Raw genomic sequence first — 15,748 nt, forward strand, 5'->3', positions numbered from 1 at the left:
TGGGTGTAGAATCAGCGGCACCAGAAATTCACGGTCTGGGGTGGGGTGGGGGTGGGTGGCTCATCAGTCAGAGTTGGCAGCTATTTCTAGAAGTAGGGTCAGTGGATAGAATGTGAAATCAATAACGGTATATGGAATACTATTATGGAAACAGATTCTTTCCTGGAGATCTGGGATCTTAGATTATGTCTCATCTTGAGAGGTGGCCTTTATAAGAGAGTTGACATATAGGGTCAATTAGGTGGTATGATTTAAATGATAATCTTTGTACTGCTGGCTGGGACTCTGGTTGTACTACTGAGATGTTTTTAAGAGATATCCTTACATAAGATTGGATTTATAACTGGAAAAGGAACACAGTTCCTTTAAAAGAAGTAGCAGGTACATTAAAGAACAAAAACATCTTAGTGGTTTTGTTAAGGTTGCTATGGAAATAACTGAATGCAAATTTTATTTTAAGTCCCTTAAAGTTAGTAGTCTATAGAGAGAGACATTTGTAGCAGATTTTTTGTTTTGTTCTTAAGATAAAGAAAGAAAGAAAGAAGGAGAGAGAGAGAGATCTTAAGGTTGGGGTCAAAAGAGTTTAAGGGTTGCTAATCTGGAAGAGACTTGTGATATCATTTCTGCCAGTGGTTCATAAATTTGAGTGAGAATCACCTAAAAAGTTTACTAAAACAGAATTTCTGGACTGCATCCCAGAAATTCTGATTTAGTAGATCTCTGCAAGCACATACATTTGCATTTCTAATAAATTCTCCAATGCTGCTGCTGCTGGGCTGGTTGGTGGTCATGGGGGGGAGGTTGTGGAGGTGGAAGAGGACCACACCTTGAGAAGTGCTGATCTAGTAACTTCCCTAGCCCCCAGTTTATAGAGGGGGAAATTGAAACTTAGAGAGATGAGAGGGTCTCAACTCATGAGAGTGAGCAGAGGAGCTGGAGTTAGAGTCAACTCTTCTACTTCCTTTCCTTTCCCTTCCCTTCCCTCTGTAAGGAAACTGGGCCCCAGATTGGTTATTGCAGAGGTCATAGAACAGAGTTAGAAAAGGACCCAGACCTCTTAACTTCCAGGCTGGCACTTACTCCTTATGTCTCAAGGGTTTCCACTCCTAGAGAAAGCCCAAGAGATGATGGCCTTTCTGTTTCAGGAGACAGATGATTCAGAAAGTATTTTCCTTTGACGTAGGGAACAAAGAGAGCCCACATTGTTAGGTAGAATAAATCTTGAGTCCAGACAGAGGGAAACTCAATAGTAACCAAAAGGGCTCTCTGGCTTGAGTAAAAGATGCCTATAGCTGATGTTGGGGAGGAAAAATGATCCCCTACTCTTAATTTCAGTAACTGGGGATCTACGAATTAAACTAACAAAAGACAGGGATGCCTGGGTGGCTCAGTTGTTAAGCATCTGACTCTTGGTTTTGGCTCAGGTCATGATCTTAGGGTCGTGGGATCAAGCCCTGTGTCAGGGCCCCACGCTCAGCGGGGAGTCTGCTTGGGATTCTCTCTCTCTCTCTCTCTCTCTCTCTCCCTCTGCCCCTCCCTTACCTCTTTCTCTCTAAAATAAATAAATCTTAAAAAAACCAAAGTAACAAAAGACAGATTGACAAGAGAAGATAGCATAAAAACTTACCAAATTTTATTAGCACAGAAGTTCACAGAAAAGAAATGAAACTCAAAGAAGTGGTTAGACAACCCTATTGGGAGCTTCTCTGGTGTAATCTGAAACTGGCCCCCATAGGGATGAAAGAAAGAGACAGGTTACTCCAGGTTGGTAGGTGACAGGTTTTAATAAGCTTGTCTTGTGCAGCAACAAGATGGATGGATCCCTGTACCCACCCACCAAATCTTTAAAGTTATAAAGAAGCCTTAAGGGGTTTAGTCATGTACACTATGCGGGTGTTCTCAACACCACATCACTATCTCAAGGCTGTGTCCTTGGAGCCGCCTCTGAGAATGGGAAAGGCAATCAGAACCACCTTCCAAGGACAGGGGAGGGGATGAGGAGCCTCTAAGTCATGGGTCATCTGGCAGTCACATCTTTTTGATGACCTTCCCCAACAGGCTTCAAGGCATAATTGTGAGGGAGTGACTAGGAAATATATGGGAGAACTAATGGAACATAAAGATTATTATAGTAAGATATGTTTATGAAAACTCGTTTCAGCATGATAAGAATGCTTTTCTCAGCTCTTCTCAGAAATCATATGTCAATGATACTTTAAAAAAAAAGAATTATATTCCTGGTGGGGGTGGTGATTGGGGGGGTGGATACGCCCAAAGGGAAATTTAAGCAGGTAAGGGGAGGGCAGTTCTTACAAAAAAGTTCTTACAACTTTTGACTCTCCATTGCCTTTAGCTCAAAGTAATCCTGTGCCAAAGTGGCACATTTGGGGGTGGCACATTTTGGACCCTTTCACTGCATAGAGGGTTCTGAGTCTTGCCAACAACAGAGCTGGAGAAACTCAGATGTGTGCTTGAGCAGTGTCGGAGGGTGAAAGAGTCAGACGATAGTCATCCAGCCTGAGGGAAGCTACGCTTAGATTAAGCACTTATTGGAAGAACTAGTAAAATTGGACTTCAAGTGATTTTATTTATTTTTATTTAAAAAACTTCCCTTAATTGTTGTTATATTTAGAGACTGGTGTTTAATGATGTTGCTAATGAAGAATTCTACTTCGGCTTTTAGAAAATATCTATGTTAACTGTGTCCATGGAAAGAATAGCTATTTTTACCACTAGACAATTTCTAAAGGACCATTGTCAACCTTATCTCAATTATGGGTAACATAACAGGAAGAGATAAACAGCTTTGGGAGTACTGGCCTTCCAAACACAAATCTGCAAAGTGACAGCAAATGTCACGATCCTCCTGCCTCAAAATAGCTTTCCAATCTGGAACCCCAGTGCTCAGGTTACACATTAGCTGCGTCCTGAATTATCTCGCAAAATGTACACACGCTGTCATTTGCATGTCCCTCTGAAGGAGTTAGTTTATCAGATCACTTCTCTCATGATAGCAGGGATCTAGGGCAACAGAGGAGCAGGGAAGCAAAGCAGAGGATGAGAGAAGCAGAGAGTGCGGGTGCCGGGGGCTTGCTGACTTAACCATGTGGGTGCAATTCTGTTTTCAGGATTTGTATGTTAATTTTTCTCTCCAATTTTGGAAAGAAAGGGATTGTAGTCAGCAGTTGGCCAGGGAGGAGGAGGAGGAGTATTTTGGGTATAGAGTATGTTTCCAAAAGTCACCAAAAGGGGACTGCATTTTTTTTTTCTCCCATCTCTTCCCCTCTCATTTTTTTTTTTTTCTTCTTCCCCTCCCTTGAAAGGGCTTGCTCTTCCCTGACTTTCTGGTACACGTTAGGTCATCAGTAATTCACTCAGGGGGTCTTCTGAACCCCACTTCTGCTAATGTGCAAGCCAAGGGCAAGTTACTAAACCTCTCAGAGCTTTGGCTTCCTCAGTTATAAAAGGGGACTGATTACACACACACACACACTGTATACAATATTATACCATATACAATATTTTATATACAGTATGCTCTATGTATACTATATATTATATACATACTATATACAATATACTATTTACACACACACCTACTACATACAACAGTGTACGTTAAGTGGGGTAACATGTAAAATATCTGGTATAATCAAATCCAGGCCATTGCAGTTTGGGTTTTCAGAAGCAGATGCTGAAATGGAGTTCAATGTATGGGCATTTGCTAGGGACCCGCTCCTGTGCGCAGCAAGAGGAGGAAGCAGGGCCGGACAGAAGGAGAAGCTGAGACACAGTGTGAACCCCGCAAGGCCTCAGCCAACCCAGGAGCCCTGCAATGAGTTGTCCTACTAGGGACCATGGTGATGGGCCCTGCTTCCCTCAACTACCAGACGTGCCTGCCCTGGAAAGGGCACCCCCTTGTGTGAGGCAGCTCTTGCAGCGGAGACAGACCCTGCGCTGGCACCTGGAGGCTGTCTGCTGGCCACATTCCTGCGGAGGAACAGCAAGCACTTTCCTGAAGGCTGGGTGGCTTAGCTGTGGGGCTCCCACATACGCATTCAGCAGACACATCTCCTTCCTGCCACCAGAACCATCCTTTCTCCACCTTCTTTCCATCCTCCATCTGTCTGCTTCTCTTGTACCTGCTTCCTCGGATCCCGCCCTCCCCAGCAGTCCCCGCCTCCCCTGGTAGGGGGCTTAGAAAGGGTACCTGCTTCAGCAGCCCTCCTGTAGGGTTCTATTTAAACAAGGAGTATCTTAAACATTTTTTAAAAATCTCATTCAGAGAATTTACCAGTTGCCTATGACTCTAACTCTCTTACTTTGGTAGAGAGAAGGAAACAGCCGGGCTTTATTCCACAGTATGGAATAGCACAGACGCTGGCAAGTGTGTTGTCAGCCCGTGGCCTGCCAGCTGGTACTAACAATAGGGGAGAAGGCATTGGATGCCTCGCGTACCGACTTCCAAGAATACTGTGGGCAGCCAAAAAAGCCATTTGGGCTTGTTTCTTTTCCCTCTGTTACCTTTCTAAGAGATAAAGAGGCTGACAGATCATGAACGGGGATTTGAATTTGGTAACATTTGGGAGGTTAATGTCAAGGGCTCTAGGAAGCCGATGTATAAATTAGAGACTAGGAGAACATTTAGATTTCTAAATGGCTATGACTTTCAGAAGCTTATCTTATAGACACTTGAAGGTGTGCCGGTGATGGGAAACCAGACCATGGGCAGAGGGTTGGAAGCAGCTGTGAGGACCCCAGAGGAGTTTGGGATTGTCTTCCTAATATGACCGACCTTGGCGTCATTCCCTGGAGATGCCAACATCTATAGTGTTCCATCCACATCTCTCTGAGTTTCTGCGATGGTGCAAAAATGGCAGAGAGAGTGGGAGCGTGTGCATCGCTTGGCTGCATTATCGAGAGTGCCACGGATTCTGTGTTCTGGCCCTCGATGGGCTCTTTGTGAAATCTCCCATGTCTGGGCTAGAAGCCCAAGTCAGGGGCTGGAAAAGACCACCAGCTCCCTCCATGGACTGCAAGCTTGAAATCCACTCTGGAGTGGCCTCTCACGGGCTAGCCTCCTTCAGGGGTCTCAGGAAATTCTAGGGAAGTGGGAGATTTCCTTCAAGCCTCGGCCATTAAAAAAAAAAATCTTATTTTTGTAAAAAGTTAAACTTATTAACTGAAATGTTATGCCTATTGATCAATAATGATCCATTTCCCTCTCTCTATAGCTCCTGGGAACCACTATTCTAGTCTTGGGTTTTATGAATCTGACAATTTTAGATACCTCATAAAAGTGGAAGCACATACTACTTGTCTTTCTGTGTCTGGCTTGTGCCACTTAGCACGATGTCCTCAAGATCCATCTATATTGTCACATTTTGTTTTAAAAGGTTTTATTTATTTATTTGTGAGAGACACAGAGACAGAGGCTGAGACAAAGGCGGAGGGAGAAGCAGGCTCCATGCAGGGAGCCTGACATGGGATTCGATCCCCGGGACCACGGCCCGAGCCAAAGGCAGGCGCTCAGCCACTGAGCCACCCAGGTGCCCCATGTTGTCACATATTGTAGAATTTCCTTCTTTTTTTAAAAAAGATTTTAGTTATTTTTATTTTTAGAGAGTGAGAGCACATGAGAGAGCAAGCAGGGGAGAGGGCAAGGGGAGAGGGAGAGAGAGAATTTCCAGCAGACTCTGCGCTGAGTGCGGAGCCCAGTGTGGGGCTCAACCTCATGACCCTGAGATCATGACCTGAGCTGAAATCAAGAGTCAGTCATTTAACCGACTGAGCCACCCAGGTGCCCCAGTTTCTTTCTTTTTTTAAAGTGAAGCCTCAGCCATTCTGCAGAAGCAGCCAGTAGTAGGAGTTCAAAGTAGTTCCATGTTCAGGGGGTTCAGGCTGGCATCTCGAAGTTCCTGTGCAGGGTTTAAGGTGCTCAAACTGAACTCTCTCAGCAATTCTACATTTCGTTTGTGAGGATACCGACACCCGGAGAGTGCCCCAAGTCTGACCAGTTGTGAATAGCAGGTCTTGAGTCTTGGCCTCATTTGTCTCCATGGACTCCAGGTACATGGTGACCCTGGTTCTGACTTTTCTCAAATCAGGGAAGACACGGGGACATGGACATCAAATCCCATGGAGAGTCAAGTCAGCCTCACTGAGCAAGCAGGGCTTCAGAGGATGCCACTCATCCTGACTTGCAAGTGGTCAGACATCATGCTGCTGCCTCTAGACAGCACCGGAGTGAGCCGCCTGTGGCCACCGAGGACTGGAAACGAGCCAGTTCACATGAAGATGAGCCGTAAGCATGAATTTCAGAATCTTAGTATGAAAGAAGAAGGCAAACTACCTTACCGATAGTTTTATTTATTTATTTATTTATTTATTTATTTATTTATTTATTTATTTTCACTGATGATTTTTTATGGATTATATGCTGAAATGATATTTTGGATATGGGTAAAATAATTATATTTAAAAATCATAATTTATAAAGTGTGTTATTGAAATTAAATTGACCTGCTGTTTCTTAATTTGTAAGATTGTTGCTACTAGAACACTAAACATACCCCACGTGGTTCACGTTGCATTTCTGTTGGATTACTCTAGGTTCACCGGCATCCCTAAATGCCTTTACTCTATTCTTAGCTTCTACTTCTTCATTCGACATCACTGTTACTGGTGGTGACTGGGCAGGTCATCTGCTTTGGACCTTGACATCTCTTTTTTCTTTTTTCTTTCTTTTTTATTTATTTATTTATTTATTTATTTTTTTCTTTCTTTTTTAAAGTTTTCTTTATTTAAGTCACCTCTACCTCCAACGTGGGGCTCGAACTCATGACCCCGAGATCAAGACTCCAATGCCCTTCCAGCTGAGTCAGCCGGCTGCCTTTAGACCTTGACATTTAAATAGCACCCTTGACATTCAACGTGGGTGCTATTTCATACTCAGGTAAGCGCGGTCATAATCAAGTGTTTGTGGGGGACTTGGCAGCTTAATGTCAATGAAGAAGTCTCCTAGGGTTATGCTTCATTCATTCAACAAATATTTATGTAATGTTTTTTCTTTTTTATTTATTTATTTTATGAGAGAGTCTGCATGCAAGTGTGGGGCGGTGGGGTAGGGTAGAAGGTTTTATATACATAAAGCCTGGCGGTTCTCTGGAGATCCCTGTCTAATGTTAAACAAACAATTTACATACTTGAATAATGGTACAACTGCTTGAGCATGTGGCATGTGGTATGTTGACACGGAAATATCTAGTGGCTAAGTCTATTCTTTTGATTGATTGATTGATTGATTGGCTAAGTCTATTCTAACATCCTCAGGGTGACTGTAGATTCTGGCTTTTTTCCTAGGCCACTGGAATCGTCTCCCACAATTTGGACACCACTTTGTGTCCACAGGGTAAGAAATGACCCCGTCAGGTGTGGAGATATTAAGTCTGGCCCAAAGTGAGAAAAGGCTCTCCCTATGCCTTTACCAGTCTTGACTCCAGGTAGGGGAGGCCGGAAAAATGAAATATGTTTTTCAGCTCCCCTCAGTTCCTTCTTATTATTTAATAATTTTTTGATAAGATGAATTATTAAAACAAACACCTTGACCGCCTCTGCCTCTTGATGTTCTGCGTGTTTCGTGTAGTTTTGGCAGGGGAATAAAAAAAGTCACTATTCGTTATGTATCTCAACTCCTTGCTTGCAGTTTCAGAACAGTTTTGCATTCCTGGTGGACGGCTGCGATGGTGGGGTGGGTGGGTGCCACGCTGTGGGGGGCAACATATAGGTTTTGCACGCGGCGGAAACTACATCAGTGTGGACGTCAATCGTGGCTGTCTAGCATCTGTGTGACCCTGGGCAAGTCATTCAAATGTGCCTGATACAGCTTCCTCATCTGTACAATGGGGCTTATAGAACCCCTGGGTTAGTTGCTGGGAAGAGCAGAGATAAGTCTGGAAAGCATCCAGCACCACTCTAGCATATAGCAGAGGCCAATTAACCATCTCTATTGATACAGTGGGTAATTTTCATCGGAAAACCCTACATTCTTCTCTTGTGTCTTGGTCCTATGTTGTGCAGGCTCACAGAGGAACAGGCGTCTGAGCACTCAAGTTAAACCATGTTCTGGTCATCTGTGAGAGCATAACACGCTACCCCAAACCGAGGAGGATAAAACAACAGCCGTTTTGTGTATGTGGGTCACATGGGTCAGAGATCTGGACAGTGCACACAGGGTTGACTTGTCTGTTCCCTCAGTGGGAACATGTGAATGCCCCGGGGCTGGAATCATCTAGAGGCTTCTTCACAGGCATCTGGCTAGGTATGGAGTGGTAGGTATCTTATTGTGTTTTTGATTTAGCATTTTCCTGAGGGCTAATGACGCTGAGGATCTTTTGATGTTCTTATGAGCCATTTGTATTATCTTCTTTGGAGAAGCATCTAGTTAAAATCTCTGCGCATTCAACTTGGGTTGTCTTTTTTGTCATTGACTTCTACGAGTTCTTTATATATTCCAGACACAATTTCCTTATTAGAATATGTGATTTGCAAATATTTTTTTCCTATTCTGTAGGATGTCCTTTCACTTTTTAGGAATGTCCTTTGAAGTACAAGTTTTTGTTTTTTTTTTTTAAAGATTTATTTATTTATTTTAGAGAACGAGAGAGTGAGTGTGCGAATGGGGAGAGGGGGAGAGGGAGAGGAGAAAGAAAATCTCAAGCAGACTCCCCACTGAGCATGGAGCCCAATGCTGGGTGATCCCATGACCCATGAGATCATGACCTGAGCTGAAATCAAGAGTCAGACACCTAACTGACTGAGCCACCCAGGTGTCCCTGAAGTACAAGTTTTAAAATTTAAGTCCAACTTCTCTATTTTTACTTTTGTTGCTTGTGCTTTTGATGTCATAGTTAAGAGGTCTTTGTCCAACCTGAGTTCATGGAGATTTACTCCTATATTTTCTTCTAAGAGTTTTATAGTTTTGGGTGTGATGTTTAAATCTATAATCCATATGGAGTTAATTTTGGCATATAATGTGACTAAAAGGTCCAACTTCATTCTTTTACGTGTGGATACCCAGTTTTCTCAGCACCATTTATTGAAAAGACTATTTTGCCTCCATTGAATTGTCTTGGCATCCTGGTCAAAAATCAATTGACCGTAGATGTTAAGGTTTATTTCTGACTTTCAATTTTATACTATTTATCTCTATGTCAATCCTTGTGACAGTAGGATACTTACACCATGATTACTGTAGCTTTCCAGTGTTGACATGAGGAAATGTCAGTCCTCTAACTTTGTTGTCTTCAGTATATGATGTTTTGGCATCAAAAACACATCCTATCATCACAGCCAAAATTCTAGGTAAAATAGTGAAATAGGCAATTTGGGGCAACCTGCCTCCCTTTTTGTGTTCCTTTTCTTTTTATTTCCTGTGAGTATTCAGACTCTCCATGTGCTTTTCATCCATTTCTTCATCAAGCTTCTCTCTGGGGAAGAATACAATAAACTTTTTCTTCTGTAGGTATAAATGACTAAAAAAAGCTTAAAGTTATTATCATTCTCAGGAGAATTTGCTTTTCAAAAAGGGGAACAAAAATGTCTTAAACCTGAAGAATCATTCTCTAATGATTTTTATAAGTCTAATTTTCTTTATAAGTAGGCAGAGTAAGTGCTTTTTATCAGGCAGGAAAGTCCTCATACTGGATCTGAATTGACATTATGGCAGGGCTGGTGTATTGCCTAGGCTCAAGGCTGGCTTTATCCAAAGTTTATTGATTTTTCTCTCCAATTGTGAGTTTTATACCCACTGCTTACTTGCTTGGTGGTCTTGGAAAATTAACCTCTGTGAACTTCAGTATTCTCTTAAGAATCATGGAAAAATCATGCTCACTGCAAAAATGTCTAACATTTAGTCTGCTTAGCTGCCAAAAATAAGACTGACATACGTTTTGACTTGACAAATACAACTCCAAAAAGCAAACACCCTTGTCAGTCTCTCTTCAGGGAGAGGTAAGCTTTTTATATAAGTGATTTAATTTCTTCCTTACAGCATCCCAGTGATGGTATTGGGAAGACCATTTAGGAAAGACAGGTTTTATTAAAACCAGGATCTGGGGAAACGAAATGGAGAATCTTAGCTTCTCCCCTCCACACCAACAACTCCTGGATGGGCAGCATTTTGCTCAGTCACCTCTGATAGGGAACAAGAGTTTGCACTTGATCGCATCTGTGACGACGTGCAGCTTACACTTGCCACACTCCTTCCAAGGATCAACATTTCTGATCCTCAGGGCATTCCTTTGAGGCCATCATTACCGCCACGTTAGAAAGGAAGGAACCAAGCTCAAAAGCAAACAGGCTTGAGCCCCAAACCTTCTTTCCATGTACTCTACAGATCTGTAAGGCTGAGAATGACCTTTGACCCCGAGACTGCCACCCACACCATTCCAGACCCCAGTCACTGATCTACTCTTTGTTGTGTACATTTCTTTTCTCTCCTTCCTTCCTTCCTTCCTTCCTTCCTTCCTTCCTTCCTTCCTTCCTTCCTTCCTTCCTTCCTTCCTTCCTTCCTTCCTTCCTTCCTTCCTTCCTTCCTTCCTTCCTTCCCCTTCTTTCCTTTCGTTCATTCATTTATTTATTCATGAGAGAGGCAGAGACACAGGCAGAGGGAGAAGCAGGCTCCCTGCAAGGGGCCGATCAGGACTCCATCCTGGGTCTCCAGGATCAAGCTCAACCTCTGAGCCACCCAGGGGTCCCTGCTGTGTACATTTCATTGGAGAATTTATTTGGTCAGGGGAGTGGTTCTGTTTCTAGTAGCTTCTTCATTGTCATTGTTATTTTCAAAAAATTTAATTCCTGACTCTTAACGAACGTTGTTATATTGGTTCCAGGTAGAGGATTTTTCTTTGTTCTTTGAAGATGGAAAATACCAAGCACCTGCATGCTTCCCCCGAGCTGTTCCAGCTGTTCCGCGAGCCAGGTGAGTCTCACTGTTGCTAAAGCCTGAGAGCCGCCCGCCAGGCCCGCGCGCTCCGGCCGTGCCCGGCAGGTGGCAGCATCGCGCAGCCGACGCGTCCTCTCCCCGCGGAGCCCCTCCCTCCGCCTCCGCCTCCCGCCTCCGCCTCCCGCCTCCGCGGACGCCGCACGCTCTGCTCTGCAGGTGGCCTCCGCGGCCCGGGCGTCCTGGGGCTTCGGCCTCGGGGTCCGGGCGTGACCGATGCTGTGGCTAATTGGCCCAGATCGCCCCCCCCTCCCCCCGGAGAAACTGATGACTGTCCCCATCTAGATGGTTTCCTCCCCCGCCCATTTCGTGCCGGGAGCCGTATCCTGAGACCCGCGCGTCCTCCCGCCCCTCCCCGCCGGCGGTGCCGAGCGCCCCCGCGATGCCGACTCGAGCCACTAGAGGGCACCAGCGTCACGCGCTGCGCGGAGCCCCGCGGCGGAGGCGGCGGGCAGTCCTAGGCCTGACCTTGGGCCCGGGACGGCGCGTGGGGAGCCTCCCCTCGCCCTCAGGCCTCACCGACCCTTCTCAGGCGGCTTCGGAGCTCAAGACTCAGGAGTCCCGTTCCACCGGCCTCCGCCTCGCTCCTTTCGCGGCCTCTCTGGCTTTTAAACCTCTTCACCTAAACTTCATCTTGGGGGAAAAAATTCCCTGTGACACTAAGTTCCTCTCTGTTCACCTGTCTCAGCCCCCCCCCCCCCCCCCCGTGGTTTGCTAACTCAATCCCCTCCCACCTCCTCGTCTCCTCTTTTCATTTATAAATTTATTTTTTATTGGAGTTCGATTTGCCAACATACAGCATAACACCCGGTGCTCATCCCATCAAGTGCCCCCCTCAGCGCCCATCACCCGGTCACCCCCACCCCCCGCCCCCCTCCCCGTCCACCTCCCCTGGTCTGTTTCCCAGAGTTAGGAGTTCGTCTCCTCTTGAGAAGCCCATCCTGGTCTTACTTGATCTCCTTAGGTTTGACACCCTCTCCCTTCCTCCAAACTCCATCCCACCTTGGCCAGATCTTGGCTCTAAGACCTCCATTGCTCTTGGCTGTTCTTTTCTGTCCTTCAGAAATTTTCTTCCTTTGCCAACTTCCCATGTCCTTGGTCCCTGCAACTTCAGCCTCCTCCTCACTTTGCTCAACCTCCCCAAGGACCTGTTTACATGTACAGACCCGAGACCCACCACCACCTTCTCCACTACCACCATTTATTGCTCATTAATCCTGATGATGACTACATTTTCATCTCCGCTCAAAATCTCTCTGTTGAGCTACGGACCCATTTATTCATTTTGCCAGACTAATGGGGGCTGCTTGGAACAATGTTGAGAAAGCAGTCTCTGGGCTATTACACTGAGGATGGGGGGCAGTGTTGGTCTCCTATATAGCAACACTTGACCTCCAAACAGCTGGTACTTCTGTTTCAAGGCTTGTCTGAGATTGAAAAATGCCCTAGTCTAGTGCCTAACTAAAGATACAGTCGCTGAATCTAACCATCCCTTCTCTTTCCACCCTCTGTGGAGGGAAGCTGGCCACATGATCTGAACCTTTGTGCTAGCCCTGGCTGGTTGGACTGGGACAGGACACCGGATCCAAAGCTACAAAACTGGGGTGGCAATGGGATGATCAGAGCCTTCTTTTAAGATTTTTGGGACTGGAACACTGAAAGGAACGGTCTTGTTTAATATGGAGAGCTGAGCTGAAAAGTCATGTAAATTTGGCAGGGGGTGGGGTGCGTGAAAGATAGGCAAACTGAGGCAGCTAGCTGAGCGGAAAGAGGAAGAAAGAGGTGAGGGTTAGAACCCCAGAATGTCTCCATTTCAATTTTTTAAAAACCCAGCAGTCTTCTCTGCCCTTGATTTCTGAATATCAGTTTTTCTATATTCTCTCAGTAGCTTCTTCACCTTGAGCCAGTCCGGAATTGTCACTAATTCATGAAGAAGTAGAGAGCAGGAAAGCAAAGAAAGAAAAGATGGGCCGCAGAGAGGACTAGCAGGATCAAGCAGGTACCCCCACTGGACTGACAGGCACTGGGTAGGTTAGTGGCTGGTGTGATGGTGGAGGAAGCAGAGACTCAAGGCCCTCAGGTCGCACTTACCACTTCTGTGGCTGAGAACCTCCACATCCCATCGACCAGTGGCTCTTAGGCGAGTTGGTCAGCAATGGCTCTAAAAGTTGAATGTGTTTTGAAAGTACCACAAGACTTGTGGAATGGGATAGTACCCCAAGACGTAGCAGCATGAACATTCACTGAGTGCCTGTTTTGTGTTGGGAACAGAGGTGGTTTCTGCGGGGAGAGAGTGGTGGATGAGATATGGTCCCTGCCCTCAAGGAGCTCAAAATCCTTCAGAGGACACAAACATCTAAATGTAACATAGATTGAAAATACTAAAGTAGACAAAATGCAACAAGAATTTAAGAAGGAATCATTAGTTCTGCCTTTGATGAGGGTGGGAAGGAGACAGGGAGACCTTAAGAGGGGAAGTGACTTTTGACCTAAAAGATGAGTAGGGGTTTGTCAGAGTAGAGAGGTTTGCATTCTGGGGACAGAGGGCAAAGGCTCAGAGATATGCAAGCACGTGGTGTGTGGGAAGACTTGTGGTATTGCACTATGTGGGGAGTGGGTGGCAGTGTGAGGGGCAGCAGACAATAGGGACAAGGCAGGTGATCCTTTGCCAAAATGTGAAGGACCTTGAATGTCATGATTAGGAGCTTGGACATCATCCAGAGGACATTGTGGACCCAAAAGAGAGAGAGGCAGAGACATAGGCAGAGAGGCAGAGACATAGGTAGAGAGAGAAGCAGGCTCCCCACAAGGAGCCCAATGTGGGACTCAATCCTGGGATTCCAGGATCACGCCCTGAGCCAAAGGCCATTGCTCAACCACTGAGCCACCCAGGCGTCCCCCAAAAAGGTTCTTAATCAGGAAGTTGTGTATTCAGAGCTGCCTTAGGAAGGACAACTGGAGGCTGTATAGAGGTTGTCTGGAGGGAGGAGAGAGTAGGGGTGGTCAATCACAGTATGGCTTGATGTCAGCTGTATCTGACACTCTTTAGCAATATCCTGGGGCTAAGATGAGAATGTGGGTAGGTCATAAATTATAACTAATTACAGTACCATACTCGAAGAAAGCTGATGAATCCAGGCATGCTATTATGAACACAGAAGGTCAGTTGTTCTATTGCTTTGCCACAGGATGCTGTATTCATTCATTCAGCAAATATTCATTGACTATCACTCCAGACTAAGTATAGCGCTGGGTACCAGGATGTGAAAGCAGGTGTGTAGCCCTTGCTGTCATGGAATCTTTCATTGAATAAAGGAGACAGCTATCAATCAGATAATTTCATGAATGAGTGCATGAATTTCCCACTTGGAAGGAAAAGAATATGATTCTGTGACTATATAACAAAAAACTCACTCTGGCCTCAGCTTGAGTTGAGATGTGAAGGACTGTTGGGAGTTCACCAGGGAAGGCAGGGGGTGTCAGGAAGGGGAGCAGAATGCAAGGCCACAGAAACATGGTATGGTTGACAAAGTGGAAGCCTGAATGTGAGATGAACTGGTGGGAGAGACAGGAACCAAGCCATGGGAACTTGTCTTGTCCAGGTCAAGTTTAAGATGAAGTATCTGTCAGTGCCTGGGCTGGCTCAGTCTGTAGAGCATGCAATTTTTGATTGCAGGATTGTTTGAGTCCCATGTTGGGAGTAAGGGCTACTTAAAAAAAAGATTTAAGAAAGAAAGAAAGAAAGAAAGAAAGAAAGAAAGAAAGAAAGAAAGAAAGAAAGAAAGAAAGGAGGGAGGGAGGGAGGGAGGAAGGAAGGAAAGAAAGAAAGAAAGAAAGAAAGAAAGAAAGAAAGAAAGAAAGAAAAAGAAAGAAAGAGTGAATTTGAGGAGAACAGGTCAGTTAACTCAGAATGACACAAAAGTTGAGGGGGGAGGGGAGAGTGGAAAATCTGAATTGCAGAATTAAGATTCCAGAAAAATCTCACAGGTCTAAATTAAAAGTGCTGGAATTCAAAGAAATAACTAGTGAAATAACAAGGATGTGAAGAAAAAAAAGGACCCTCGTGTACTATTGGTGGGACTATAAATGGATGCAGTCACTGAGGAAGACAGTATGGAGGTTCCTCAAAAAATTGAAAAACTATATGATCCAATAATTCTACTACTGGGATTTACTCAAAGAAAACAAAAACCCTAATTTGAAAAGATCTGTGCACCCCTATGTTTATTGCAGCATTGTTTACAATAGGATATGGAAGCAACCCACAGATGATGAGCAAAGATGTGGTGTATATAACACACACACACACACACACACACACACACACAGGAATACTACACAGCCATAAAAAGGATGAGGGTTTGTTTTTGTTTTTGCCATTTGTGACATTGATGAACCTAGAGGTATTAGGCCAAGTGAAATAAGTTAGACTGAGAAAGACAAATACTATATGATTTCACTTATATTGGAATGTAAAAAACAAATGAATAAACAAATAAACAAAAAGCAGAATTAGACCTATAAACACAGAGAACAAACTGTTGGTTGGCAGAGGGAAGGGGTGGGGAGATGGGAAAAATGGCTGAAGGGGAATGGGAAACATAGGCTTCCAGCTCTGGAATGAATAAGTTAGGGGAATAAGAGGCACAGCGGAAGGAATATAGTCCATGACATTGTAGCACCAACACGGTGGCAGGTAGACAACTTGTGGGTTTTTTTTTTTTTTTTAAGTGGTGGAGTTCAACA

The 15,748-nt window shown here is 44.8% G+C and overlaps 1 long non-coding RNA gene across 1 annotated transcript; it reads left to right on the forward strand.

Moving 5' to 3' along the window:
- Window positions 1-6,098: 6,098 nt before the first annotated feature.
- On the forward strand, window positions 6,099-7,414 carry LOC144282952 (uncharacterized). The gene is made up of 3 exons (XR_013351358.1): window positions 6,099-6,304; window positions 6,794-6,955; window positions 7,363-7,414. It is a non-coding gene; the product is annotated as an uncharacterized LOC144282952 (long non-coding RNA).
- Window positions 7,415-15,748: the final 8,334 nt, after the last annotated feature.

This window comes from Canis aureus, chromosome 14, assembly GCF_053574225.1.
Source record: "Canis aureus isolate CA01 chromosome 14, VMU_Caureus_v.1.0, whole genome shotgun sequence".
Taxonomy (NCBI): domain Eukaryota; kingdom Metazoa; phylum Chordata; class Mammalia; order Carnivora; family Canidae; genus Canis; species Canis aureus.